Genomic DNA, 6,757 nt, shown 5'->3' on the forward strand with positions numbered 1-6,757 from the left:
GTTATGAGCTTGTCGCAGTGTGTACTTAGCAAACCGCGACCCACGTGCGAATCCACCCCGGCCACCCACCCCCGTCGAGGTGCACACCCTCCCTCGCGAAGTGCGCCCCGTTCGCCAAGTGTGAGCCCTGCCCGGGTGCGCGCACCTTGCTAGGGCGTCGGGTGTGCACCCGGCCCGGCCTACGTGCGTGCACCTGGACGGGGCGTCGTGTGCGTGCAGTGTCCCGTCTGCAACGCGGTGCCCACACACCACCTCGGGCGCAACGACCTGCGCTCACATGTGGGCCGAGTGCACCTTGGTGCATGTTCGGGGCGCCTCGGGTGCACGCTCGATCTTGCCCCGGTGCACCAAGGCGCTCGGTTTGCCCCGGGTGCGCACTTGGTGCAAGGTGGGCACCCAAAATAGGGATCAAGCACCAAAACACAAGTTTCGGGATGCAAAATGGGACCCAAGGACCACAAATGCGTTCCAAGACCCATGATGGGTCCACGAGAACAAAAATGTGTTCCGAGACTTAATAAACAAATATTGGGTTTTAGGAGAAGAAACATGCTCTGATGCCCAAAACGAGAATCGACCCCGAAAAGGCCACAGGCCAAAAGTGGGATGCGAGACAAAAAAAAATGGGACCCGAGGACCAAAATTGGGTTCCCAGGTCGAAGACAGGGCAACCGGACAAGAAACGACCTCTAAGGCTCGAAATGAGTCCCGACGACTAAAACTTGACAAGAAGCACCCATCAGGCACCCAACTCGACACCCATGGGATGCCGACCCACCCGGGCTTCCACCTAGCACACCTTGGCACCCACCCACCCTCGCACCCAACCTCGCACCCAACTTAGCACCTTTGAACCCACATTGGCACTCACCCTGACCCTGGCACCTTGGAACCCACATTGGCACTCACCTTGACCCTGGCACCCACCTTTGCACTCACCTTGGGACCCACCCTGGCTCCCACCTCGGCACCCACCCAGACACCCACCTTGGTTCCTTGGCACCCACCTTGGATCCTTGGCACCCACCCCGACACCCACCTTGGCACGCAACTTGGCTACTTGCCACCCACCTTGGCTCCTTGACGCCCACCCCGACAACCACCCCGTGACCTACCCTGGCTAGGGTTGGTGCACACCCACCCTGGTGCCCACCTTGGCACCCACCCCATGACCCACCTTGGCACGCACCTTAGTACCCACCCCGTTACCCACCCTAGGACCCACCCCGTGACCCACCTTGGCCAGGGTGGGTGCCTTGGTGCGCACAACTTGCCTGGGCTGCACACCAGGGCGGGCTCAAGATGGCACCCGCGTTCCGTTTTTTTCACTATCTTTCAAAACGGAAATTTTAAAATCTCGTTTTTTTTTTTTTTTTGCCTTTTCTGGAAATTAGTGAAGGCAGCGCATCAAAGGTGCGCAATGCTGGTGCGAACCCGGGAGCGCTCCGATGTGTGCTCCAAGGTGCGGCGTGCACGAAGTCCGAGCCCGGCTTGCCCCGGGTGCGCACCTCGCGTGCACCTTCGCCGGGGTGAGCACCTTGGCTGGGTTGCGCGCCCTGGTGCGCACCAAGGAGCGCTCTGAAGTGTGCTCCAAGGTGCGGCGTGCACGAAGTCGGAGCTCGGTTTGCCCCGGGTGTGCACCTCGGGTGCGCACCTCGCGTGCACCTTCGCTGCGGTGGGCACCTTGGCTGGGTTGCGCGCCTTGGTGGGCACCATGCAGTGCACGAAGTCGGAGCCCGGTTTGCCCCGGGCGCGCACCTCCGCCAGGGTGGGCACCTTGGTGCGCACAACTTGCCTGGGCTGCGCACCAGGAAGGGCTCAAGATGGCACCCGCGTTCCGTTTTTTTCACTATCTTTCAGAACGGAAATTTTAAAATATCGTTTTTTTTTGCCTTTTCTGGAAATTAGTGAAGGCAGCGCATCAAAGGTGCGCAACGCTGGTGCGAACCTGGGAGCGCTCCGATGTGTGCTCCAAGGTGCGGCGTGCACGAAGTCGGAGCCCGGTTTGCCCCGGGTGCGCCCTGGTGGGCACCATGGTGCGCACCAAGGAGCGCTCCGAAGTGTGCTCCAAGGTGCGGCCTGCACGAAGTCGGAGCCCGGTTTGCCCCGGGTGTGCACCGCGGGTGGGCACCTTGGTGCGCATGCCTTGCCTGGGCTGCGCACCAGGGCGGGCTCAAGATGGCACCCGCGTTCCGTTTTTTTCACTATCTTTCAAAACGGAAATTTTAAAATCTCATTTTTTTTTGCCTTTTCTGGAAATTAGTGAAGGCAGCGCATCAAAGGTGCGCACCTCGCTGCCCACCACGGTGCGCAACGCCGGTGGGCACCCGGGAGTGCTTCGAAGTGTGCTCCAAGGTGCTGCGTGCACGTTGTCGGAGCCCGGTTTGCCCCGGGTGCGCACCTCGCGTGCACCTTCGTCGGGGTGGGCACCTTGGCTGGGTTTGCCCCGGCTGCGCTCCGAAGCGGGGTTATTGGAGCGCCGCCTCTTTTTTTGTCGGAGCGTTTGGTGGGGTTTCTCGCATTGGCTCTTCCCAGGCCCGGTTGCCACCCTGGCGCGCACGAAGTCGGAAGTAGGGTTAATTGCCCGGGTGCGCACCTTTGCCAGGGTGGGCACCTTACCTGGGCTGTGCACCAGGGCGGGCTCAAGATGGCACCCGCGTTCCGTTTTTTTCACTATCTTTCAAAACGGAAATTTTAAAATCTCCTCTTTTTTTTGCCTTTTCTGGAAATTAGTGAAGGCAGCGCATCAAAGGTGCGCACCTCGCTGCCCACCTTGGTGTGCTCTGAGGTGCGCACCCGGGAGCGCTACGAAGTGTGCTCCAAGGTGCGGCGTGCACGTTGTCGGAGCCCGGTTTGCCCCGGGTGCGCACCTCGCCTACACCTTGGCCGGGGTGGGCACCCTCGCTGGGTTTGCCCAGGGTGCGCTCCGAAGCGGGGTTACTGGAGCGCCCCCTCTTTTTTTGTCAGAGCGTTTGGTGGGGTTTCTCGCATTGGCTCTTCCCAGGCCCGGTTGTTGGGTGCGCTCCCACCCTGGCGCGCGCGAAGTTGGAAGTTGGGTTAATTGCCCGGGCGCGCACCTTCGCCAGGGTGGGCACCTTGGTGCGCACACCTTGGCTGGGCTGCGCACCAGGGCGGGCTCAAGATGGCACCAGCATTCCCTTTTTCTCACTATCTTTCAAAACGGAAATTTTAAAATCTCGTTTTTTTTTGCCTTTTATGGAAATTAGTGAAGGCATCGCATCAAAGGTGCGCACCTCGCTGCCCACCTTGGTGTGCTCCGAGGTGCCCACCACGGTGCGCTCCGAGGTGCCCACCACGGTGCGCAACGCCGGTGCGAACCCGGGAGCGCCCCGATGTGTGCTCCAAGGTGCGGCGTGCACGAAGCCGGACCCCGGTTTGCCCCGGGTGCGCACCTCGCGTGCACCTTGGTGCGCACACCTTGGCTGGGTTGCGCGGCCTGGTGGGCACCATGGTGCGCACCAAGGAGCGCTCCGAAGTGTGCTCCAAGGTGCGGCGTGCACGAAGTCCTAGCCCGGTTTGCCCCGGGTGCGCACCTTCGCCGCGGTGGGCACCATGGCGTGCACGAAGTCGGAGCCCGGTTTGCCCCGGGTGCGCACCTCGCGTGCACCTTCGCCGGGGTGGGCACCTCGGCTGGGTTGCGCGCCCTGGTGCGCACCAAGGAGCGCTCCGAAGTGTGCTCCAAGGTGCGGCGTGCACGAAGTCGGAGCCCGGTTTGCCCCGGGTGCGCACCTTCGCCGCGGTGGGCACCCTGGTGCGCACCATGGCGTGCACGAAGTCGGAGCCCGGTTTGCCCCGGGTGCGCACCTCGCGTGCACCTTCGGCGGGGTTGCGCGCCCTGGTGCGCACCAAGGAGCGCTCCGAAGTGTGCTCCAAGGTGCGGCGTGCACGAAGTCGGAGCCCGGTTTGCCCCAGGTGCGCACCTCGCGTGCACCTTCGGCGGGGTTGCGCGCCCTGGTGGGCACCATGGTGCGCACCAAGGAGCGCTCCGAAGTGTGCTCCAAGGTGCGGCGTGCACGAAGTCGGAGCCCGGTTTGCCCCGGGTGCGCACCTCGCGTGCACCTTCGCCGCGGTGGGCACCATGGCGTGCACGAAGTCGGAGCCCGGTTTGCCCCGGGTGCGCACCTCGCGTGCACCTTCGCCGGGGTGGGCACCTCGGCTGGGTTGCGCGCCCTGGTGCGCACCAAGGAGCGCTCCGAAGTGTGCTCCAAGGTGCGGCGTGCACGAAGTCGGAGCCCGGTTTGCCCCGGGTGCGCACCTCGCGTGCACCTTCGCCGCGGTGGGCACCATGGCGTGCACGAAGTCGGAGCCCGGTTTGCCCCGGGTGCGCACCCCGCGTGCACCTTCGCCGGGGTGGGCACCTCGGCTGGGTTGCGCGCCCTGGTGCGCACCAAGGAGCGCTCCGAAGTGTGCTCCAAGGTGCGGCGTGCACGAAGTCGGAGCCCGGTTTGCCCCGGGTGCGCACCTCGCGTGCACCTTCGCCGCGGTGGGCACCTTGGCTGGGTTGGGCACCATTGAGCGCTCCGAAGTGTGCTCCAAGGTGCGCACCATGGCCCTCCAAGGTGCGCAGCATGGCGTGCACGAAGTCGGAGCCCGGTTTGCCCCGGGTGCGCACCTCGCGTGCACCTTCGCCAGGGTGGGCACCTCGGTGCGCACACCTTCTCAATGTTTTCTTGCCTTTTCTGGAAATTGGTGAAGGCAGCGCATCAAAGGTGCGCACCTCGGTGTGCTCCGAGGTGCGAACCCGAGAGCGCTCCGAGGTGCCCACGAAGTCGAAAGTCGGGTTAATTGCATTGTTTTCCCCGGGTGCGCTCCGAGGTGCGCAACATCGGTGCGCACCAAGGAGGGCTCCGAAGTGTGCTCCAAGGTGCGCACGATTCGGAGCTCGGTTTGCCCGGGGTGCGCACACCTTGGCTGGGTTGCGCACCCTTTGTGCGCTCCAAGGTGCGCACGAAGTCGGAGCTCGGTTTGCCCCGGGTGCGCACCTTCGCCAGGGTGCGCACCTTGATGCGCACGCCTTGGCTGGGCTGCGCACCTTGGTGGGCGCCATGGTGCGCACCTTTCGTGCGCTCCAAGGTGCGCACGAAGTCGGAGCTCGGTTTGCCCCGGGTGCGCACCTTGGTGGGCGCCATGGTGCACTCCGAGGTGCCCAAGATTGGTGCGCACCAAGGAGCGCTCCGAAGTGCGCTCCAAGGTGCGCAGGTGCGCGCGAAGTCGAAAGTTGGGTTAATTGTCCGGTTTGCCTCGGGTGCGCACCTTGCGTGCACCTTCGCCAGGGTGGGCGCCTTGGTGCGCACACCTTGGCTGGGCTGCGCACCCGGGCGCGCACACCTTGGCACCCGCGTTTCCTTCATTTTAAATTTTTTTTTTTTACAATCTCTCAAGTGGGAAATTCTATAATCTCAACTTTTTTTGCCTTTTCAGGAAACTTTTGAATGGAGCGCATCATTGGTGCGCTCCGAAGTGTGCTCCAAGGTGCGCACCTCTGGTGTGCTCCAAAGCTCTCTCCAGCTGCGTGCACCTGCCCCGGCCGCGCACCCGGCCCCGCCCAGCTTCGCTCACCTGTCCCGGGCGTCTGGTGCGGAACCTTAGAGTAAGAAACATCACCGTGCACCTTGGCCAACGTGCGCGACTCGACCGAGCGCGCACTGGCCGAGGTGCACACCGATTTCACCTGGGTGCGCGCGCAGCACCTCGGGCGCACCGGGGTGCGCGCACAACGCCCGGGTTGCACCGTGGCCTGTGTGCTCGGGGCGCCTCGGGTGCGCGCTCGGTGTCGCCCCCGCGCGCGCGGTAGTGCGGGCAGCGCACCCCGGCCCGGCCCGGCCCCGACGAGAACGCAAACGGGCAAAAGGTTTATTCAAATAGCATTGCGACGCCCGGCGAAAAACTAAAAAAGGGTGCAACACCGGGACTTCCCGGGAGGTCACCCATCCCAGTACTACTCCGGCCCAAGCGCGCTTAACTGCGGAGTTCTGATGGGATCCGGTGCACTAACGCTGGTATGATCGCACCCGTTATGAGCTTGTCGCAGTGTGTACTTAGCAAACCGCGACCCACGTGCGAATCCACCCCGGCCACCCACCCCCGTCGAGGTGCACACCCTCCCTCGCGAAGTGCGCCCCGTTCGCCAAGTGTGAGCCCTGCCCGGGTGCGCGCACCTTGCTAGGGCGTCGGGTGTGCACCCGGCCCGGCCTACGTGCGTGCACCTGGACGGGGCGTCGTGTGCGTGCAGTGTCCCGTCTGCAACGCGGTGCCCACACACCACCTCGGGCGCAACGACCTGCGCTCACATGTGGGCCGAGTGCACCTTGGTGCATGTTCGGGGCGCCTCGGGTGCACGCTCGATCTTGCCCCGGTGCACCAAGGCGCTCGGTTTGCCCCGGGTGCGCACTTGGTGCAAGGTGGGCACCCAAAATAGGGATCAAGCACCAAAACACAAGTTTCGGGATGCAAAATGGGACCCAAGGACCACAAATGCGTTCCAAGACCCATGATGGGTCCACGAGAACAAAAATGTGTTCCGAGACTTAATAAACAAATATTGGGTTTTAGGAGAAGAAACATGCTCTGATGCCCAAAACGAGAATCGACCCCGAAAAGGCCACAGGCCAAAAGTGGGATGCGAGACAAAAAAAAATGGGACCCGAGGACCAAAATTGGGTTCCCAGGTCGAAGACAGGGCAACCGGACAAGAAACGACCTCTAAGGCTCGAAATGAGTCCCGACGACTAAAACT

General features: G+C 63.1%; 1 non-coding gene across 1 annotated transcript; it reads right to left on the reverse strand.

Moving 5' to 3' along the window:
- Positions 1 to 5,915: 5,915 nt before the first annotated feature.
- On the reverse strand, positions 5,916 to 6,034 carry LOC131868095 (5S ribosomal RNA). The gene has a single exon (XR_009366588.1). It is a non-coding gene; the product is annotated as a 5S ribosomal RNA (ribosomal RNA).
- Between the last annotated feature and the right edge of the window lie 723 nt (positions 6,035 to 6,757).

This window comes from Cryptomeria japonica, unplaced genomic scaffold (assembly GCF_030272615.1).
Source record: "Cryptomeria japonica unplaced genomic scaffold, Sugi_1.0 HiC_scaffold_195, whole genome shotgun sequence".
Taxonomy (NCBI): Eukaryota; Viridiplantae; Streptophyta; class Pinopsida; order Cupressales; family Cupressaceae; genus Cryptomeria; species Cryptomeria japonica.